The sequence below is a fragment of the Ornithorhynchus anatinus genome, chromosome X3 (assembly GCF_004115215.2).
Source record: "Ornithorhynchus anatinus isolate Pmale09 chromosome X3, mOrnAna1.pri.v4, whole genome shotgun sequence".
NCBI lineage: Eukaryota > Metazoa > Chordata > Mammalia > Monotremata > Ornithorhynchidae > Ornithorhynchus > Ornithorhynchus anatinus.
The window spans coordinates 20179962-20202275 of NC_041751.1; the positions used below are offsets into that span (position 1 = coordinate 20179962).

The following is a 22314-nucleotide window of genomic DNA, read 5'->3' on the forward strand; positions in this document are numbered from 1 at the left end:
TCAGTTTTAGGAGGTTAGGGAGCTCCCAAATCCTGGCCTGGAATTCCGACCTATCCTCAAGAGTCCACTCTCATTAATATCCCCTTTTTGCTTTTGGAAAACCAAAATAAAAGTTGTTCGATTCTTCTAGAAGTATTGGCTTTAATTGCTCCCGGACTTGTTTCCTTTATTTCACCATTCTCTTTTGGTAAAAGCAGCTGATTTTTGCATGCACCTAGCAATTATTTCACTCCACTTATCTTCTTTTAAGTCATTCAAAGCAAAGGGGCCGATTATGAGAGCGTCTATTTTGTTTGGTCTGCCTGCTATTATTTGTATTACAATATAGTTGTCTGTTTATATGCTACAAAAGCTCATCTGGGCCTTCTCTGGGTTTACTGATGTTCTATTCTAATCTTCTTTTCGATACTTTATTCACTTGTTCCTCAGTCTGCTATTGAAGTGTGTGTGGACTCATTATTTTTATCGTTGTGACACCTGTATGTAAATTATATAATGGTTGTTCAAATCAGATTTTTACATGTAAGTAACTTTAAACCTTTTCTGAGGTGTGAAACTTAGCCACTGTGTTTGGCCTGCATCTCTAATACTGCTGTCATGGCTGCAATAAAATGATTTTTTATTATTTCAAAAAATTGTTTGTCCCCATTATTTCCACTCACATTTATTAACTTCTCCCATCTTTCTTCCACATCAAGGTCTATGCAGTAAAATAAAACCTATGTCTCCAACTCGACCTTCTCTCCCTCTCCTCAGTCTGGCACTTCCTCCTTCCTTCAGGACATCTCCTTTCAGATGTCCCACCAACACCTCACATGCTTAGAATTCCTTAACTCCCATTCTCTCCTAGACCCCCTCCAATCTGGCTTCCGTCCCCTCCACTCTACCGAGACTGCTCTCTCTAACGTCACCCATGACCTCCTTCTTGCCAAATCCAATGGCTCCTACTCCATTCTAATCCTCCTTGACCTCTCTGCTGCCTTTGACACTGTCGACCATCCCCTCCTCCTCCATACCTTATCTCACCTTGGCTTCACGGACTCCGTCCTCTCCCGGTTCTCCTCTTACCTCTCTGGACGGTCATTCTCGGTCTCCTTCACTGGAGCCTCTTCCCCCTCCCATCCTTTAACTGTTGGAGTTCCTCAAGGGTCAGTTCTTGGCCCTCTTCTGTTCTCAATTTACACTCACTCCCTCGGTGAACTCATTCGCTCTCACGGCTTTGACTACCATCTCTACGCAGATTACACGCAGATCTACATCTCCGCCCCTGTCCTCTCCCCCTCTCTTCAGGCTCGCATCTCCTCCTGCCTCCAGGATGTCTCCACCTGGATGTCGGCCCGCCACCTAAAACTCAACACGAGCAAGACTGAGCTCCTCATCTTCCCTCCCAAACTCGGTCCTCTCCCAGACTTCTCTATCACCATGGATGGCACCACCATCCTTCCCGTCTCTCGGGCCCGCAATCTCGGTGTCATCCTTGACTCGTCTCTCTCGTTCACCCCACACATCCTATCCGTTACCAAGACCTGCCTGTTTCACCTACACAATATCGCCAAGATCCTCCCTTTCCTCTCCACCCAAACAGCTACCTTACTCCTTCGGGCTCTCGTTATATCCCGGCTAGACTACTGTGTCAGCCTTCTCTCTGACCTCCCTTCCTCCTCTCTCGCCCCGCTCCGGTCTATTCTTCACTCCGCTGCCCGGCTCATCTTCCCGCAGAAACGATCTGGGCATGTCACTCCCCTTCTTAAACAACTCCAGTGGTTGCCTATCGACCTCCGCTCCAAACAAAAACTCCTCACTCTAGGCTTCGAGGCTCTCCATCACCTTGCCCCTTCCTACCTCTCCTCCCTTCTCTCTTTCTACAGCCCACCCCGCACGCTCCGCTCCTCCGCCGCCCACCTCCTCACTGTCCCTCGGTCTCGCCTATCCCGCCGTCGACCCCCGGGTCACGTCCTCCCGCGGTCCTGGAACGCCCTCCCTCCTCACCTCCGCCAAACTGATTCTCTTCCCCTCTTCAAAACCCTACTTAAAACTCACCTTCTCCAAGAGGCCTTCCCAGACTGAGCTCCCTTCTCCCTCTACTCCCTCTACCACCCCCCCCCCTTCACCTCTCCGCAGCTAAACCCTCTTTTCCCCCTTTCCCTCTGCTCCTCCACCTCTCCCTTCCCCTCCCCACAGCACTGTACTCGTCTGCTCAACTGTATATATTTCCATTACCCTATTTATTTTGTTAATGAATTGTACATCGCCATGATTCTATTTAGTTGCCATTGTTTTTACGAGATGTTCTTCCCCTCGACTCTATTTATCGCCATTGTTTTTGTCTGTCCATCTCCCCCGATTAGACTGTAAGCCCGTCAAACGGCAGGGACTGTCTCTATCTGTTGCCGACTTGTTCATCCCAAGCGCTTAGTACAGTGCTCTGCACATAGTAAGCGCTCAATAAATACTATTGAATGAATGAATTTAACATTTCCAAAATGGAACTCTGCTCTTCCTGTCCAAATCCTGTCCTCCGGATGACTTTCCATCCCTGTAGATGACACCACAACCTCTGCGTCTCACGAGTCGTAACCTTGGCATTACCGTCCATACATAGCTGTCATTAGAGAAGCACTGTGGCTTAGTGGACAGAGCATGGGCCTGGAAGTCAGAAGAACCTGAGTTCTAATGCCAGCTCTGCCATTTATCTGCTGTGTGGCCTTGGGCAAGTCATTTTGCTTCTCCCTGCCTCATTTATCTCATCTGCAAAATGGGGATTAAGATCAAGAGCCCCATGTGGGACAGGGGTTGTATCCAACCCAATTACCTTATATCTGTCCCAGAGCTAAGTAGAGCACCTGGCCCATAGTAAGCAGTTAACAAATACGATTATCATTATTATTATCTCACATATTCAATCCATCACCAAATCTTGCCAGTTCTTTCTTCATAACATCCCCATAGTCCACTCCTTGCCATCCAAATTGCTACCACGTTGATCAGGCACTTCTCCTATCCCACCTTGACTACTGCATCAGTCTCCTCGCTGACCTCCCTGCCTCCTGTCTCTCTACACTCCAGTCCATACTTTTATTCTGCTTCCCAGATCATTTTTCTAAAAAAATAGTTCAAAACACATCTTTCCCCCTCCTAAAGCACCTTCAGGGGTTGCCTGTCCAACTCTGCATCAAACAGACACTCTTTGCCATCTTGCTTTAAAGTGCTCCATCAGCTCTCCCCCACCTTACCTTACTGATTTCATATTCATGCCTTCATTCGATCGTATTTACTGAGCACTTATTGTATGTAAAGCGCTGTATTAAGGACTTGGGAGAGTATCAATAAACAGACACATTTCCCATCCACAATGAGTCTAGAGGGGGAGGCAGTCATTAATAGAAATACATAAATTACCTACATAATTTTATACAACAACTCAGCCCACACACTTTGTTCCTTTCACAGAACCTGCTCACTGAACTTCAAATTCATCTGTCTGACCAACAACCCCTTGCTCATGTCCTCCCTCTGGCCTAGAACTCCATCCCCACTCATATCCGACAAGCCTCCTAAAATTACACCTGCTCCAAGAGACCTTCCCTGACAAACCCCTCATTTCCCATCCTATTTGCCCTCTCTTCTGTGTGACTTATTCACTTGAGCCTTTACCTCTTGGGCAAGTTGATTCTCTCCCCACCTTACTCCACATCACCCTCAAGAACTTTGATATCTGATATCCTTATACTCCCCCTTTTCCCCTATTTGCAATTTATGTGTCTAACAACTCTGTCATACTGCATTTAGTTCTGTGCCCTACACACAGTAAGTACTCAGTAAATACGATTGATTTAATGTCTCTGTCCCCCACTAGACTGTAAGCTCCTTGTGGGTAGAGATTGGGTCTACCAACTCTACTGAACTGTACTCTCCCTGTGTGACTGTGGGCAAGTCGCTTAACTTCTCTGTGCCTCAGTTCCCTCATCTGTAAAATGGGGATGAAGACTGTGAGCCCCACGTGGGACAACCTGATTCCCCTGTGTTTACCCCAGCGCTTAGAACAGTGCTCTGCACATAGTAAGCGCTTAACAAATACCAACATTATTATTATTATTACTTAGTACAGTGCTCTGCACACAGAAAGTGCTTGATAAGTACCACTGAATGCTTGATTGAAATAATTTTAAAAAGCAGGAATAGGGTCACTTTTTAAAATGCAGTTTTACCTCAGAATTATGTGTGGTTGTGTTTTTTTCTGTAACTGTGGTATTTTTAAGAGCATACTATGTGCCAAGCACTGTGCTAAATGCTGGGTTAGGTACAAGCTAATCAGGTTGGAGTTCTTGCCCCACCAGGAACTCACACTACGAGAGGAGAGGTGACCAGTATTGAATCCCCATTTTACAGATGAGGAAATTGAGACACAGAGAAGCAGTGTTGCCTAGTGGAAAGAGGATGGGCCTGGGAGTCAGAGGACCTGGGATCTAATCCTTATTCCACCACGTACCTGATGTGTGGCCTCGGGAAAGTCACTTAACTTTTTAAGTTAACGTCTCTGTGTCTAGGTTCCCTCGTGTGCAGAATGGTAATTCAGTACCTGTTCTCCCATCTAGTTAGCCTGTGAGCCCCATTCAAGAGCATACAAGAGTAAACTAAGGCCTAACGCTTAATATAGTGCTTGACACATAGTAAGTGCTTAACAAATACTGCAATTATTATTTTTAAGTGATTTGCCCAAGGTCACATAACAGGCCAGTGGCAGACCCAGATCCTCACTCTCCCAGGCCTGTGCTCTTTCCACTAGCCCACGCTGAGTCTCCGAGCATGGCCTGAAATGACCTTGTGCTGGTCTAGGCATAAAATAAGCCTGTAGGGCTGAGTGTATTAAGCTGACATTTATCTTCTAGGTGTCCAAAAGAGCGGTCTCTCTCTGACACTGGAAATCTGGCTTGCATTCCTGAAGAGCTCGTTGTCTCTCCTGATGCCACTGACTATCTCCTGCCACTTGCAGCTTACCTAAGACTGCTCAAAACAGTTAAGATCAACTATTTCCTTCTTTAGATCAAAGCTTCCGGTCCCCTGGCGGTAGGTCTGTCAGTCATACTCACAAAGGATTGCAAATATGGATAGGAGCTCACCATCAGTAGCATTATCTTCCAAAAATAATAATAATGATTGTTATTGTGGCCTAGAGAGTAGCAGTGTCGTCTAGTGGTGAGAGCACAGCCCCAAGAGTCAGTGGACCCAGGTCCTAATCCTGGCTCTGCCACTTCCCTGCAGAGTGATCTTGTCCATGTCACTTTGCTTCCTCAGTTTCTTCCTCTGTAATTTTTTCATGGTATTTGTTGAGCGCTTACTACATGCCAGGCACTGTACTGAGCACTGGGTTAGACACGAGCTAATCAAGTTGAACATAGTCCATGTCCCAGGTAGGGCTCACAGTGTTAATCTCCATTTTACAGATGAGGTGACCGAGCCTCAGAGATGTTAAGTGACTTGCCCAAGGTTGCACAGCAGACAAGTGGTGGAGCTGGGATTAGAACCCAGGTTGTTTCTTCTGTCTCCCAGGTCCATGCTCTCTATCCACTAAGGTCACGGCGCGTCCCTAAAATGAGGATGAAACACGTGTTCTCTCTCCCCCTTAGACATGGAGCCCCGTGTGGGGCAGGGACTGTGTCAGACCTCATTATCCTGTACATGATCCAGTACAGTGCTTGGCACAGAGTAAGCGCTTAACAAATGTCATTAGTATAAAAATCAAGGACTATACTTTTATAGCTTGCGCTATAGAGAGATAAGTTAAACTCCCACCTGGAATTTATCATGAATTGTGGATTAGTGGGGTCTCCATTAATGAGGTTTAACTGTATTTCTAATTATCGATAAGGACTTCCTCATTTACTGGGCTGTTGATTCTCAACCCTGCTGAAGCTTTAGATCAGTTGGATTTAATTTCAGTTCCAGCTAAGCGTGTTTATCTTCTTAGTGGCCCAGTGATCCTTTGCCTGAATGCATTCGGATAGCCTCCCCCTCCGATCGGCATATTTGGTGGAGACACTACTGAACTAGCGTCCTCCATCCAGTTCCACATAGCCTAGTTTCAAAACAAGAGCTAATTATTGTCTCTGCTTATTCATTTCAGCTGCCTAGGCATTCCTCGTCTGGCTTCCATCAGCCAACACACTCGGCTGATCTTGGGGACTGCTAATATTTCTTTACATTTCTAGCTCATCGGATAGAGCCACTTGCTCCACTTTCAACATTACAAAGTTGTTCCACGATGAAAGCGACAGTTGTCTCCACTCCTATTTCTGTCTAATTCCCATTCTTTAAAGTGTCGGAATCTCTAGAATGGGCCACCAACGTATATACTATTATCAGAACCGGTGGCCTAGACGTAGAGTGGTCCACCACAAATGAATATGAATATAGAATCTATAAGGGGATAGAGATGTGTATTTGTTGATGGCTTCAGCGGCTCCTTTCTCATTGTTCTGAGTGAATCGATCAGTCCATCGACGGTATTTACTGACCACTTACTGTGTCCAGAACACTGTGCTGAACGCTAGGGAGAGGACAATACGATAGAGTCGAGCACGTTTCTGTGGGCTTCAGTCAGAAGACGATCAGGTACCCCACGCAACCAAGAGCCGAGGAGCTGTCCCAGGAGGGCATATTTGGTGAGACTGGTCTAGCTTCCTCCATCTAGTTCCACATTGTCTAGTTTCAAAACAAGAGCTAATTATTGTCTGCACTTATTCATTTCAGATGCATAGGCGTTCCTGATGTCTTAATCTCCCTCAGCATTCCTGATAGACCATGCCAGACCAGCCCTGAAATGGCCTCGCAGAGCCTCCAGGGCTCTTCTGGGTTTTTGTTTTATTTTTATAATGGTATTCCTTAAGCTTTGGCATTCATTCATTCATTCACTCATTCAGTAGTATTTATTGAGTGCTCACTGTGTGCAGGGTACTGTACTAAGCACTTGGGAGAGTACAATAGAACAATAAGCCGACACATTCCCTGCCCACAATGAGTTTGCAGTCTAGAGGGGGACACAGGCATTAATATAAATAAATAAATAAATTAGAGGTGTGTACATAAGTGCTGCGTGGCTGGGAGAGGGGATGAATAAAGGGAGGAAGTCAGGGAGAGGCAGAGGGAGTGGGAGAAGAGGAGAGGAGAGCTTAGGCAGGGAAGGCCTCTTAGAGGAGATGGGCCTTCAATAAGGCTTTGAAGAGGGGGAGGAACATTGCCTGTTGAATTTGAGGAGGGAGGATGTTCCAGGCCAGTGGCATGACATGGGCGAGGGGTCGGCGGCCAGATAGATGGGATCGAGGTGCAGTTAGAGGAGCAAAGTGGGTGGGTTGGGTTGCCTAGGCAGGGGGGTAAGGGGATTGACTGCTTTGAACCCAGTGGTGACGAGTTTTCGTGTGATGTGGAGGTGAATGGGCACCAGGCTCTGTACTAAGTGCTGAGGTAGAAAAAGACAAAAAAAGGTAGATACACGATCATCAGATCAGACACAGTCCCTGTCTCATATGGGGTTCCCAGTCTAAGGGGGAGGGAGAACAGGTATTTTATCCCCATTTTGCAGATGAGGAAACTGAGGCAGAGAGAAGTTAAGGGACTGGCCCAAGATCACCCAGCTGGCCTGGGTGCTTTCCACTCAGTCACACTACTTCCCATGATGCAGATAATTCAAAATTATAATGGTGGCATTTGTTTAGTGCTCACTATATGCCAATTACCATTCTAAGCACTGGGATAGATACAAGATCATCAGGTCCTACGTGGTGCTCGCAGTCTAAATAGGAAGGAGAACAGATATTGAACTCCCATTTTGCAGATGAGGGAACTGAGGCACAGAGAAGCAGACTGACTTGCCCAAGATCACACAGGAGGTAAGTGGCAGAGCAGGGGTAAGAACCCAGGTCCTCTGACCCCCCCAGGCCTGTGCTCTTCCCACTAAGCCCCACTGCTTCCTTGACTTGGGTCCTAGTTGGGAACCACGGAGAAATAGTTCTTGGATCTGTCTAAACAGTTAGTGAAAGAGGACCGGGATCAGTGGCATCTGGAGAAGGCCTCAACCCCGCCACAGCACCTGCACAACACCTGTACACGGAGGAAAAGCTCTCTCTGGTGAGAGCTTTGAAATCTCGCACAAGTAAACCAGAGAATGAATAATCTATTTCCCTCTATCTTCGAACTCATTAAAATGGCAATCTTTAAGAATCTACTTTATGCTGGGTGCTATGTCCACTTAATTAACTTTTCCTACATACCGGGATTCTATTAAATGTGGCAAAATGGGTTTCTTCTTGTTGCAAACTTTTACTGGGTGTCAGCAAACTATTTAAATGCAGCCTAAGAAGTAAATGACTCAATGAACACCACAGGAGTCAGTAATTGATTTGTTGTAAATCAGTCCTTGTATTTTTTTCTTTTTAGTATTTTTTTCCAGGAAGAATCGATCCATTCCAGCAAGAAGGAGCAGCGTGAGGAGCGGTGTGGCCTAGTGGAAAGAGCAGGGGCCTAGGAGTCAGAAGATCTGGGTTCTAATCCCAACTTTGCCACACGCCTGCTGTGTGACCTTGGGAACTTTATTTTAAAATTATAGTATTTGTTAAGTGCTTACTCTGTACCACACAGAGCTTGTAGAACACTGCAGTTAAAGAAGCAATATCATGCTCCTCACTGCTCAGATGGGGCTGGTCAGAGTCCAATTGTCACAACATCCAGAGCCAACCGCATGCCAGCATTCTAAATACTCAGAAGACACACCTTGGCTTTGTCCTCACCCAGCTGCGACTGGATCAAAGCAGAATGAGAGTCCAGTGGCACAGGAAGATGGTGGCTGTGGTGAGTCTTCCAAGTTCTGGGGCTTTCATTCCAGGGTTGGGGGATGGGGAGGGGCAACCAGAGCACATAATAATGTTGGTATTTGTTAAGCGCTTACTATGTGCACAGCACTGTTCTAAGCTCTGGGGGAGATTCAGGGTAATCAGATTGTCCCACATGAGGCTCACAGTCTTCATCCCCATTTTACAGATGAGGCAAGTGAGGCACAGAGACGTTAAGTGCCTTGCCCACAGTCACAGGGCTGACAAGAGGCAGAGCTGGGATTCAAACCCATGACCTCCGACTCCCAAGCCTGGGCTCTTTCCACTGAGCCACGCTGCTTCCCATGTCTCCATTTCAAGCGCTTAGTACAGTGCTCTGCACACAGTAAGCACTCCATACATACGAATGAATGAATTTCACCCTCCCTTGATGTTTTGACTCATCTCCAGCCCCACAGTCCTACACAATCCAAGGCCACGGCCAGTTCCGAGACCGTGAATTCTGCTACGACTTTTCTCCACACCCTGTCTTCAAACCCAAAAGCATATATTCACAGATGCACATAACACACACATGCCCTCATACACCAGAGGATACAATATAATAATGATTATGGTATTTGTTAAGCACTTACTAGGTGTCAAGCACTGGGCTAATCTCTGCGGTGGATATAAGGTTATCAGGGTGGACACAGTCCCTGTCCCACAGTCTAGGTTAGGAGGATGTAGGGTTTAATGCCCATTTTACAGATGAAGAAACTAGGGCCGGAGAAGTTAAGAGGCTTGCCCGAGGTCACCCGGCAGAAAAGTAGTAGAGCTGGGATTAGAATCCAGGTCATCTGGCTCCCAGGCCTGACCTCTTTCCGCTAGACCATGCTGCTTCTCAATGTGAAAGCAATTTGAATTTATATTTTCATTACAGAGTAAGATTGTGTTGAGACAAATGGTTTCCAAATCAAATTTGAACAACACAAGTCCTATGAATCGCCTAGCTACCCTTCAGGACCTCCTTTGTAATGCTAGGTGGGTAAAATGTTGCTATAGTACATCACCACCAGGCTCACACAACACGAAAGGCCCAATTGTAGTCAGTGTATGTGCATAAAGGAGAAAAACATTAGGTCAGGTGAAGCACCTCAGTGATGAATTTCTTGATTCTTGGGCAATTCAAATACCGACTTAGATGATACGATTCAATTTCAGGCTCTGCTTCTGCTTTCTAGTTGTCTTCCCTCTGCTTTGCCTTCTGGGCAGCTGGAGTTAGAATACTTAACCCTCGGTAAGAAGACGGAGGCAGGTCGTCTCCCTCCGGACTAGCCAACGGCACTCCAGTGACAGCTGTTCAGACAGTGAGGGGAGAACGGCGTGATCAACAACGTCAACAGAGAATGACTCCATCACATCTGCAAAACTTTTAGCTTCCACTGGCTTCGGGCCAGTCGGTCCCACTCACTTCTCAACACAGGTCCCCAGCTGGCATCAATTTGCAGGGCAGGCTCTCCATTCGATGAGGGGTGCCTTACTGGAGACTTATTTTCACCTCTAAATTGCCTCTCCCTAACTATTATCGTTATTATTATAATTATCATCATCATCGGCATCATTATCATATTTGTTAAGGGCTTACTATGTGTCAAGAACTGTTTCAAGCACTAGGGTAGATACAAGTTAATCAGGTTGGACACAGTCCCTGTCCCATGTGGGGCTCACAGCATAAGTAGGAGGGAAACAGGCATCAAATCCCCATTTTACAGCTGAGGTAGCTGAGACTCAGAGAAGTTAAGAGACTTGCTCAAGGACAACCAGCCGGTAAGTGGCAGAGCCAGGATTAGGAGGCAAGACCTCTGACTCCCAGCATAGAGTAGTGGGTAGAGCACGGGACTGGGAGTCAGAAGGTGAGGGGTTCTAATCCCGGCTCTGCCACTTATCTTCTGTGTGACCCTGGGCAAGTTATTTCACTTCTCTGGGCCTCAGTTACCTCACCTGGAAAATGGGGATTAAGACCGTGAGCCCCACTTGGAACAACCTGATCACCTTGTATCCTCTCCAGGGCTTAGAACAGTGCCTTGCACATAGTAAGCGCTTAACAAATGGCCTTGTATCTGCCCTTGTAGAACAGTGCTTGGCACATAGTAAATGCTTAACTAATACCATAATTATTATTATTTCCACTAGGTCATGCTGCTTCACATCTTGGTTTTCTATAGCACGTCTATTCCCAAGGGCCTCTCACATTCATTAGCTCATTTTTGCCCAACCAGTGACCCTGTGAAGTAAGTAGGAACGGCAGATATTATCATCCCCATTTTGCATATGAGAAAACTGAGGTACAGGGAAGTTAAGTGACTTGCTTCCCCACTGCTTCCCCAACTAGAGGGTGTTTTGTTTTGTTTTTGTAACTGTCTCAGAGTAAGACCACTCTCTGAAATAGGAAATTGAGAAATTTCAGAAACTATACAGAAAGAATCATAATCAGGACATTCTAAACAGGGGAGTGTCCAAGTTCTCAGGGATAAAAATCACAAGGGAATTGGGAAGAAAAGCATTTCAAAAAGAAACATTCATGATTTCACTGAAAAGTCCTCCTATTTTTTAACATTTTGAAGTGTTCTCAAGTAAACCTGCATTGAAGAATTAAGTTCAAGACCCTTAAAACTGGAACATCTGAAAACCTGTGGGTGCCCCTCTAGACTGTAAGCTCATTGTGGGCAGGGAATATGTCTGTTATATTGTACCTCTGTGCCTCTCAAGAGCTTAGTACAGTGTTCTACACATAAGTGCTCAATAAATACAACAGACTGATTGATTGTCTACATGGACAACAATAAAATGAAGTGTTTGGGGGTGGGGGGGAGTAGGGAAATCAGTTCACCCCTGAAGTTTCTTCCCCTCGATCTAGAGAAAAATAGAATGTCCAAATACAGAATGTTCAAGGGAGATTGTATCTTCACTAAAAGTCCAATGCTCACTGAATACTCCATTTGTAGCAGGATGGATGTCTTTATTCATGTAGGTAACTGAGAAAATATTAATCAGAAGCTATGATCAGTGTGGCCTACCTTGGGGTCACCATATGCTGATTAAAATGTTTTTGGCTTCAACTTCCACCAAATATGAGAACCAGAAAGGGTTGTCTCCAGCCACTGTTGGGCTAGGGAAAGGAATTACCCCAGCACTCCCTGTAATCATCATAAATAATCATTTTGGTATTCGCTAAGTGCTTACTAGATGCCAAGCACTCTGCTAAACCCGTGGGCAGATAAAAGTTCCCCATCTTGCATAGGGCTCACAGTCTAGGGGAAAATAGGTATTTAACTCCCCTTTAACAGATGAGGAAACTTAGGCACAGAGAAGGAACGGGACAGTCCAACCAAGGTCACCAAGCAGACAAATGGCCGGGCCAGGATTAGAACCCAGCTCTCCTCATTCCCAGTCCGGTTCTCTTTCCACTAGGCCAAGCGGCTTTTCTTCAGCTGGGAAGTGTGGCCTTTGGTAAAGAATAATAATGATAATGATGGTATTTGGTAAGCACTTACTATGTGCCAAGCACTGTTCTAAGCGCTGGAATGACTTTCATCCTTCGTTACAAGTGGCAGGAAAGATCAAAACCCCAGATTCCTAATTAGAGACCGGCCCACGGCTTCCATTCCTTGCCACCGGGGCTTCCCCTCGGAAGTGTTTCCAACCCAGCGTGCCGTCTGTAGGCACGAGATCCTCCCTGTGAAGGTCAATTCTCCTGGAGACAAAGGAACTGCTTAACCTAGACTTTGGACAGCAAGCTAGGGTGAACAATCCTACTCTTGTTCGAAAGGGCACAGAAATATCCTGTATTGTCATGCTCATGGCCAGGGCCGGGTGGAGTCATGGCCGCTCTAGATGCACGCGGGGCGTCTGTCGGACAATTGTGGCTGTCGGCTGAAAGCCTCAGTTTTGGCCTCAGGAGCGCTTCCCTTTCAGACTTGGGGTAACCTGGTCCTTGAACTTCAACGGGCTACTTTTTAGCCAAAGAGACAAAGAATGACGAGATGATCGGCTATGTTAATGAAGTGTCCACTTTGTGAGAATTGCAGAAGAGAAAGTCATTGTTCACACTCATGAGGAGGACGGAATCTAATGGGAAGGACAGGACGGTAACAAAAACACAGAGATTTAATAATGAGTGTGGTATCTATTAACCGCTTACTACATGCCAAGCACTGTTCTAAGCGCTGGGGTAGATACAGGGTAAGCCGGTTGTCCCACAGGAGGTTCACAGTCTTAATCCCCATTTTACAGCTGAGGTAACTGAGGCAGAGAGAAGTTAAGTGACTTGCCCACAGTCACACAGCTGACAAGTGGAGGAGCCGGGATTAGAACCCATGATCTCTGACTCCCAAGCCCAGGCTCTTTCCACTAAGCCACGCTGCTTCTCGTACAAGATAATCAAGATATACAAGATAATCAGGTCCCATGTGGGGCTCACAGTCTAAGAAGGAGGGAGAACAGGTATTGAATCCTCAATTTGCCGATGAGGCACAGAAAAATTAAGTGCCTTGTCCCAGGTCACACGTGAGGTAAGTAGTAGAGCTGGGATACAATAGCAGGGAATGGAACCGTGTGGAATTTCCACCACTTGCCTGCTGTGTGACCTTGGGCAAGTCACTTAGCTTCTCTGTGCCTCAGTTACCTCATCTGTAAAATGGGGATTAAGACTGTGAGCCCCATGTGGGACAGGGACTGCCTCCAACCTGATTAACTTGTATCTACCCCAGCATTTAGAACAGGGCTTGGCACATAGTAAGCGCTTAACAAGTACCGTAATTATTATTTAGGACTACAGGAAATAGAACCTGCCCCAGGTTTGATGGAGTCTCCCACTGAAAAGGACAGATGAGCCTCAGTCCTTTCACTCCGGGGTGTTCTGAGGAGTGTGGGGAGGCCACAGCCCATGGCTGACCACTGAATATGCAAACAAAGGTCAGCACTGGTTGTTCTGTGGTCTTTCTCCTTCTCCTTCCTCTAGACTGCAAGCCTCACGTGCGCACCGGTTCTGTTCTACTCTCCTGAGCGTTAGGGACAGTGCTCTGTGCATGGTAAGCGCTCAGTAAATACAATTGAGTGGGTGATTGATTGATTGATTCTCTGTGGTGATGCATTTGCCCTCTAAGGAGAGAGAAGTTGAATGCCATCTCTGCCACCACATGGACATGTCCCAGGTCATGGGTGACTTACAACCTTTCCCTCTGGCCGCCATGACCAAGGCTGAACTCGCTATGTAAAATTGTCTTGGGAAATCTTCCCGTCACCCATTCTTCTAAGACGACCATACAGTTCACTGGGCTCTGCCCATCATCACCTCGGTGCCTTTGATCCCACATTATTATCATCGCGAGGACGTCGGGGTCTGGGATGAGACAGAGTTGGTAGTCACGTTCCTTGCCCACAACGTTCAACTTCGGGGTTAAAAGAATGCAAAGCCATCAGTAGTTACAGAGAGAGAAGGTGGGGAACTTGAGGGACATGAAGATTTGAACGGCCAGAAGATGCAACCAGAGACCCGGATACAGGTGCTAGAATACCGAGGTGTTTTATCAGTCAGTATCAGGGAAGTCTCATACACATGACCAAAAATGTTTATTGGCTACACAGAGTTAAACACTGTGGCAGAATTCTGCTGCCTCGGTAGCAAATTAGCTAGTGACACAACAGTGATAATGATTGTATTTGTTAAGCATTCATTATGCATCAAAGCACTGAATCAAGCCCTGGGGTAGACACAAGATCCCCCTCTCAGGATGCACCTGGAGAGTTTCCAGTACTCTACCAGTCTCAGCTATGGGAGGGAGAGTCGAGCAGAGGCATACCATTCCATTCCTAGCCTGGGCAGTGGCTAGCGAGTAGAAGGCAATCTGCCACAAGTCAAAACTCACCTGTGCTGGGCAGCAGCGGCATGGGAGAATCGAGGGTGGAGACTCACGTTTACTGCGCAGAAGGAGGCGATGGTAAACCACTTCTGGATTTTTACCAAGAAAACTCTATGGATACACTACCAGGACGACTGCAGACGGAGGTGGGGCGTTCTGGGAGAGATGTGTCCATAGAGTCGCTATGGGTCGGAGACGACTCGACAGCATAAGACAAGACAGAAGATAAACAGGTTGGACACGACCCCTGTACACCCTAACCCTAATTCTGTCCCATAGTTTACGGGGAAGGAAGAACAGTATCGCCTTTTTTGACAGATGAGGAAACAGGCACAGAAAAGTTAAGTGACTTGCCCAAGGTCCCACAGCAGGCAAGTTGTGGAGTCGGCATTAGATCCCAGGTCCCCTGACTCCCACTCCTGAGCTCTTTCCACTAGGCCACACTACTCAGTCTCTAGATTGTAAGCTTGCTATGGGCTGGGAATGTGTCTGCTAATTCCGTTATATCATACTCTCCCAAGAGCTTAGTACAGTGCTCTGTACATAGTAAGCACTCAGTAAATACCATTGATTGATTGATTGATTCTCAAGGAAGCAGACAAGGAGAAGAAGTAGAAAAGTAGCAGTAAAAGTAAAAAAAAAAAATAAAAGAGGCCAGTACATCCACAGAGCTGCAGTGCTAGCCCAACTTCTCTAACCGCAGTGAAACCTGGATTCCACCCAAACAGCACATTCAACTCCTTATGTGGCTCCAGTCTCAACATGACATGGCAAGGTATGCCAGTCAATCAATCAATCGTTTTTATTGAGCGCTTACTGTGCGCAGAACTCTGTACTAGGCACTTGGGAGAGTGCAATACAACAGAGTTGGTAGGATCACAAGCAATAAAGTTCTGGAACAGAATCTCCTGCTATTGACTCTGTGCTCACCTCAGCATGGCTAGGTTGGGTGGGGTACAGGAAGACAATAAAATGATAGCGAGATACCAAAACAGCTGCTCTGTGGTTATCTGAAATGGGGAAACTGAAAACCGGGAGGACAGGGGAAACATTTTAAGAAACCGATAAAAAAAAAAAAGCCTCAGATAATGCTGCATCCCAGCTGAAAATTGGGAGGCAACTGCCGTGAAAAATCCAAATTGATGTTTAGGGAAAAACAAAAACAGGGCCAGCAGCACAAAAAGCCCTCATGAAAGCCACGGAAGGGACACACTTTGTATGTGCATCGTGTCCCGGGGATTGTAGGTTCCACATTAGCCTTTTCAGCCGCACATGCACCCATAAATAAATTTCACAGTCAGTGATGATTTCCTCAAGTACGGAGGACAATTACATAAGGGCAGAATGGGTAAAACACATCTAATTCCAACTCTCTGTCGGTGCAGTGTCGGTCGGAGAGCTGAGCAATTATGCAATGAATTTAACCGGGGTAGGCAGGCAGCCTATCTCCAATAGTCAGGCCTAAGGGAAAAAAAAAAAAAATCTTTGTTTCCTCGTCAGCAGATGTTCTGGCCTGTATTTTGTGGAAAGTTCCCTTAGTGCTTCAGTTTTGCCTGAGTAGACTTAGCTTTTATTCCCCTGTATCCCTCGGACCTATGTCTCTGTCGATTCTCCCACCTTCTTTTCTGCACTTTCGAATTCCCCTTCAAGATGTGTTGCTTCTTGGAAGCCTGAGACATTAGCACCCCTAGGACGATTGGCGTGGCACTGCCGGATCTTTGTATCTATTGTTGCTCTTTTTCCCCCACTGACAATAATCCTCTGGCATCAGGCAGACTACTCGGCTGTGAAAAGCAACCAATAGGATACCACCCACCGAATAACCATCACAGAGGAATTGGCATCTAGCATTTGTCGCTTGCATTTGATGATGATGATGGTATTCGTTAAGCATTTACTATGTGTCGACCACCGTTCTAAGTGCTGGGGTAAATATAAGAAAATCATTTTGGACACAGTCCCTGTTCCTCATGGGGCTCCCACTCTTGATCTCCATTTTACAGATGAGGTAACTGATGCACAGAGAAGTGAAGTGACTAATCCAAGGCCACACAGCAGACAAGAGGCAGAGCTGAAATTAGAATAATAATAATAACTGTGGTATTTGTTAAGCTCTTACTGTTTGCCGGGCACTGTACTTAGCGCTGGGGTGGATACAAGTAAATCGGGTTGGACACCGTCCCTGTGTCCTCTACCCACCAGGTCACGCTGCTTCTCTAATTTATTATTTATTATTATTTATTGAGTGCTATTTATTAAGCGCTTACTGTGAGCAGCGCATTTTACTGAGTGCTGGGAAAAATACACAGGTGGGATTTAATGCTTAGAACAGTGCTTGGCACATAGTAAGCGCTTAACAGACACCATCATTATTATTAATTAAACACACTTCCTGTCCCTCATGGGGCTCACTGTCTAAAAGTTTAAGCGGGAAAGAGAACCGGAGACAGACAGTTCATTCCCAGCTCTTTCCACTGAGCCACTCTGCCTCCTCACTTCTGTGCGGAGAAAGCATCGCCCTGATCTCCTTTCACTGGTGCCCTGAAGTTCAGGGCAGAAGTTGACCTTTAGATCCGTGGTAGCGCATAGAGTCAGAAGGTCATGGCTCCGCCGCTTGTCTGCTGTGTGACTTTGGGCAAGTCGCTTCACTTCTCTGGGCCTCAGTTATCTCATCTGTAAAATGGGGATTAAAACTGTGAGCCCCGTGTGGGGCATAATAACAACAATAACAATAATAACGATGGCGTTAAGCGCTTATTATGTGCCGAGCACTGTTCTAACGGCTGGGGTAGATACAAGGTAATCAGGTTGTCCCACTTGGGGCTCACACTCTTGATTATCATGTATCTACCCCAGTACTAAGTACAGGGCCTGGCACCTAGTAAGCACTTAAGAAACAGCATTAAAGATAAATAAATACTATTACAACTATTTTTGTCCTGCATTTTTGTCCCAGCTCCACCACTGGCCTACTGTGTGGCCTTCGGTAAGTCCCTTAACCCCTATGAGCCTCAGTTTCCTCACCCGTTAATTTAATGACGATGCAATCTCTATCAGGATCTGTTTCTGGTCTTAAGCAGTGTGGCTGAGCGGAAACTTCTCTGGCTCAGTTTGGAGAAGGTTCCCAGGGAGGGGCAGGTTGGCATCCCTGAACTGGCCTGGGGAAGGGAGTCGGTGGGGAGGCTAAGCCCCCAGGAGCCACAGTTGGGGTCTGAGAGCCTGTCGGCCCTGCTTTGTCCCACGTTGGCTTCCCTAGTTTCTGATTTCCCCAACCTGGCCACCCTCCCCACAACCACCCCTGCCCACACACACACAAGATGCTAGTCAGCTCTACCTCAGAAGCCTGGGCCTGTATTTTCCTTGAGGTCACTGAGTTGAGAGAAAACATAGGAAAAATAGAAGCAGCATGGCCTAGTGGAAAGAACCTGGGCCTGGGAGTCAGAGGACCTGAGTTCTAATCTCAGCTCCGCCACTCTGCCCAACTCTGGGGCAGGTCACTGAGCTTCTGCGGGCCTCAGTTCCCTCATGTGCAAAATGGGGATTCAATATGTGATCTCCCTGGGAGCTCCATGTGGGACCTGATGTTTTTGTATCTACCCCAGTGCTTGGTACGGTCCTTGGCACATAGTTAGGTCTTAACAAATACCACGATTATTATTATTATTATTATGAAATCAGCAAATCTTTAAAACTGTTTCCCCCATTTCTATGACCAACTATCGGCCTAGAGAAAATGTGACTGGCGATGGATGTCAGAGCGTGCTGTCTGTTGGCGCTCTGCTGGCTGTACTGATTTACCTCCCTCACCCCACCCCGCCCTGTCCCAGGGCAGGAGCAGGTTGTGTGGACCGAAGCCCGAGATGCCATGCATCGAGCAGAGCAGCAAGCCACTGTCAGGGCTCCAGACTGTAAACCCGTTGTGGGCAGGGAATGTGTGTGTTTATTGTTGCATCGTACTCTCCCAAGCACCTAGTACAGTGCTCTGCACGCAGTAAGTGCTCAATAAATATGATAGAATGAATGAATGGCTCCTGGGGAGATTCTAAAGCAACAGTGGGGGGCACGTCTCCTAATATTTGTTTCAAAATGTTTCAGTGTTTCAGTGGCTTTCTTCTACTTTTCTCCCCAAGCTCTCACTTTTCGCAGTTCCCAATATTCACCTTGGCCAACAACTTCTGATGCAGGATCACTCCCACTGACACTGTCACTTTCTTAGTCTCTGATTTTTTTTGAATGGTTATTTGCTAAGCACTTACTATATGCCAGGCATTGCACTTCACGCTGTGATAGATACAAGACAATCAGGTTGGACATAGTCCATAACCTAAATGGCGCTTTAATGCCCCTTTTACAGATGACACAACTGAGGCACAGAGAAGTTAAGCGACCCGCCCAAGGTCACACAGCAGATGAGTGATGGAGTCAGGGTTAGAACCCAGGTCCTCTGACTCCCAGGCCCATGCTCTTTCCATTAGGCCACACAGCTTCTCCTGGAGACATCCTTTTCAGGCAGGGCAGGAGTGGGGAGACCATCCAGGGAGAGGGTGTCTATGGGAACCTCCTGTGGTCAAGTTGGGAGTCAGGTTTTTCCCCAGGAAATTGTGAATCACAAGCAATTTTCCTCTGGAAAAATTAATTTAGGAAAATTACCATAGATTTGGAGCTGGTCCAATCACCACCTCCAACTACACAGGCAAAATTCAAGCCCCAAACTTCCCATTGAGGAAAAGACAAGTTTTGGAAGCTGGATTGTCCAGTTTGACTTTCTATATAATAATAATTGATAATAATGGTACTTACCTTTACAATATCGCCAAGATCCGCCCTTTCCTCTCCACCCAAACGGCTACCTTACTGCTACGGGCTCTCGTTATATCCCGGCTAGACTACTGTGTCAGCCTTCTCTCCAATCTCCCTTCCTCCTCTCTTGCCCCGCTCCGGTCTAGTCTTCACTCCGCTGCCCGGCTCATCTTCCCGCAGAAACGATCTGGGCATGTCACTCCCCTTCTTAAACAACTCCAGTGGTTGCCTATCGACCTCCGCTCCAAACAAAAACTCCTCACTCTAGGCTTCAAGGCTCTCCATCACCTTGCCCCTTCCTACCTCTCCTCCCTTCTCTCTTTCTACCGCCCACCCCGCACGCTCCGCTCCTCCGCCGCCCACCTCCTCACCGTCCCTCGGTCTCGCCTATCCCGCCGACGACCCCCGGGCCACATCCTCCCGCGGTCCCGGAACGCCCTCCCTCCTCACCTCCGCCAAACTGATTCTCTTCCCCTCTTCAAAACCCTACTTCAAACTCACCTCCTCCAAGAGGCCTTCCCAGACTGAGCTCCTCTTCTCCCTCTACTCCCTCTACCACCCCCCCTTCACCTCTCCCCAGCTTAACCCTCTTTTCCCCCCATTTCCCTCTGCTCCTCCCCCTCTCCCTTCCATCCCCTCAGCACTGTACTCGTCTGCTCAACTGTATATATTTTCATTACCTTATTTATTTTGTTAATGAAATGTACATCGCCTTGATTCTATTTAGTTGCCATTGTTTTTACGAGATGTTCTTCCCCTTGACTCTATTTATTGCCATTGTTCTCGTCTGTCCGTCTCCCCGGATTAATAATGTTGGTATTTGTTAAGCGCTTACTATGTGCCGAGCACTGTTCTAAGCACTGGGGTAGACACAGGGGAATCAGGTTGTCCCACGTGGGGCTCACAGTCTTAATCCCCATTTTACAGATGAGGGAACTGAGGCACCGAGAAGTTAAGTGACTTGCCCAAAGTCACACAGCTGACAAGTGGTAGAGCCGGGGTTCGAACCCATGACCTCTGACTCCAAAGCCCGTGCTCTTTCCAGTGAGCCACGCTGGATTAGACTGTAAGCCCGTCAAACGGCAGGGACTGTCTCTATCTGTTGCCGATTTGTTCATTCCAAGCGCTTAGTACAGTGCTCTGCACATAGTAAGCGCTCAATAAATACTATTGAATGAATGAATGAATACTATGTACCAAGCACTGTTCTAAGTGCTAGAGCAGATATAAGGTAATCAGCTTGTTCCACATGAGTTTCACAGTCTTAATCCCCATTTTACAGATGAGGTAACTGAGGCACAGAGAAGTTAAGTCGCTTGCCCAAGGTCACATAGCAGACAAGTGGCAGAGCCAGGATTAGAACCCACATCCTCTGACTCCCAAGCTCGTGTTCTTTCCATTGAGTCATGCTGCTTCCCTATATGGACAACATCCACTGGATTACTTTTCAACCATTCACATGGCATTTTTCCGATTAAGCAGGGCTGAATGTCCTGGGTCCAGGATATTTTGAGAGGTTGGAATGAAATAATGCAAATCATTAGGACTATTGCCTTCTTCAAATGACAATTCACTATTTTAAGGTGTTTCCAGATAATTGACAAGAAAATCTAATTGAGTAACAATAATAATTACAATCCACTGCATTCTCCCGAGAGAAGGGTCCTACTATTCTAGAGTTTGATTCTCTCTTACTTTGAATCAGTCAATCACTGGTATTTACTTAGCACTTACTGTGTGCAGAGCACCCTACTTAGGGCTTGGGAGTGTACAATAAAACGGCAACGGTAGCCAGGTTCCCTGCCCACAGTTAGTTTTAGAGTCTAGCGGAAGCAGGAAGGGAGCAGGTCCTTTCTGACAAATGGCTAGTAAGCCAGAACATAATGGTGATCACCTCTGTGTCCTGTGGCCCTGGGAGTCCCAAAGAACTGAATTACACAGTCTCCGAAGTGCAAGAGTCAAGTTGATCGATAGCATTAAATAGTATCCTTATGGCATTTGACAGGTATTCGTAGCTAATTGAATGAGTTGTCACAACCCTGTGAATTAGAGTCATATTGATTTTCCCATTTTACAGATGCAGAAATAAAGACCCAGAGAGCGTAGGTTCAGAAAACCCCAAGAATGCATATTGAAAGACCAAAATCAATGTCAGAAGGAATCATCCTCAGAGCTAGAAGGAATAGCACCTGGCCCCCTTAGCCTGGGGCTGGACTACTTAGCGACCTGCAGACATCCTTGACCAATGTAGCTAATTGGGCTGGTGGACTGAATGCAGCTCACCTCAAGAGCCCCTGGCATTTCCAGCCGTGGAAAACAGCCACTATTTTCAGCCTGGTGAACTGGACTCCTGCTTGCTAATAATAATAATAATAATAATGTTGGTTCTCACGCTGTTGAGAAGCAGCGTGGCTCAGTGGAAAGAGCATGGGCTTTGGAGTCAGAGCTCATGAGTTCGAATCCCAGCTCTGCCACTTGTTGGCTGTGTGACTGTAGGCAAGTCACTAAACTTCTCTGTGCCTCAGTTCCCTCATCTGTAAAATGGGGATGAAGACTGTGAGCCCCACGTGGGACAACCTGATTCCCCTATGTCTACCCCAGCGCTTAGAACAGTGCTCGGCACATAGTAAGCGCTTAACAAATACCAACATTATTATTATTATTATTTGTTAAGCGCTTACTATGTGCAGAGCACTGTTCTAAGCGCTGGGGTAGATACAGGGTCATCAGGTTGTCCCACGTGAGGCTCACAGTTAATGCCCATTTTACAGATGAGGTCACTGAGG

The 22314-nt window shown here is 46.7% G+C and overlaps 1 non-coding gene across 1 annotated transcript; it reads left to right on the forward strand.

The window, feature by feature from the left end:
• The first annotated feature begins 14588 nt into the window (after positions 1-14588).
• LOC114807777 lies at positions 14589-14724 on the forward strand. The gene has a single exon (XR_003755849.1). It is a non-coding gene; the product is annotated as a small nucleolar RNA SNORA7 (small nucleolar RNA).
• Positions 14725-22314: the final 7590 nt, after the last annotated feature.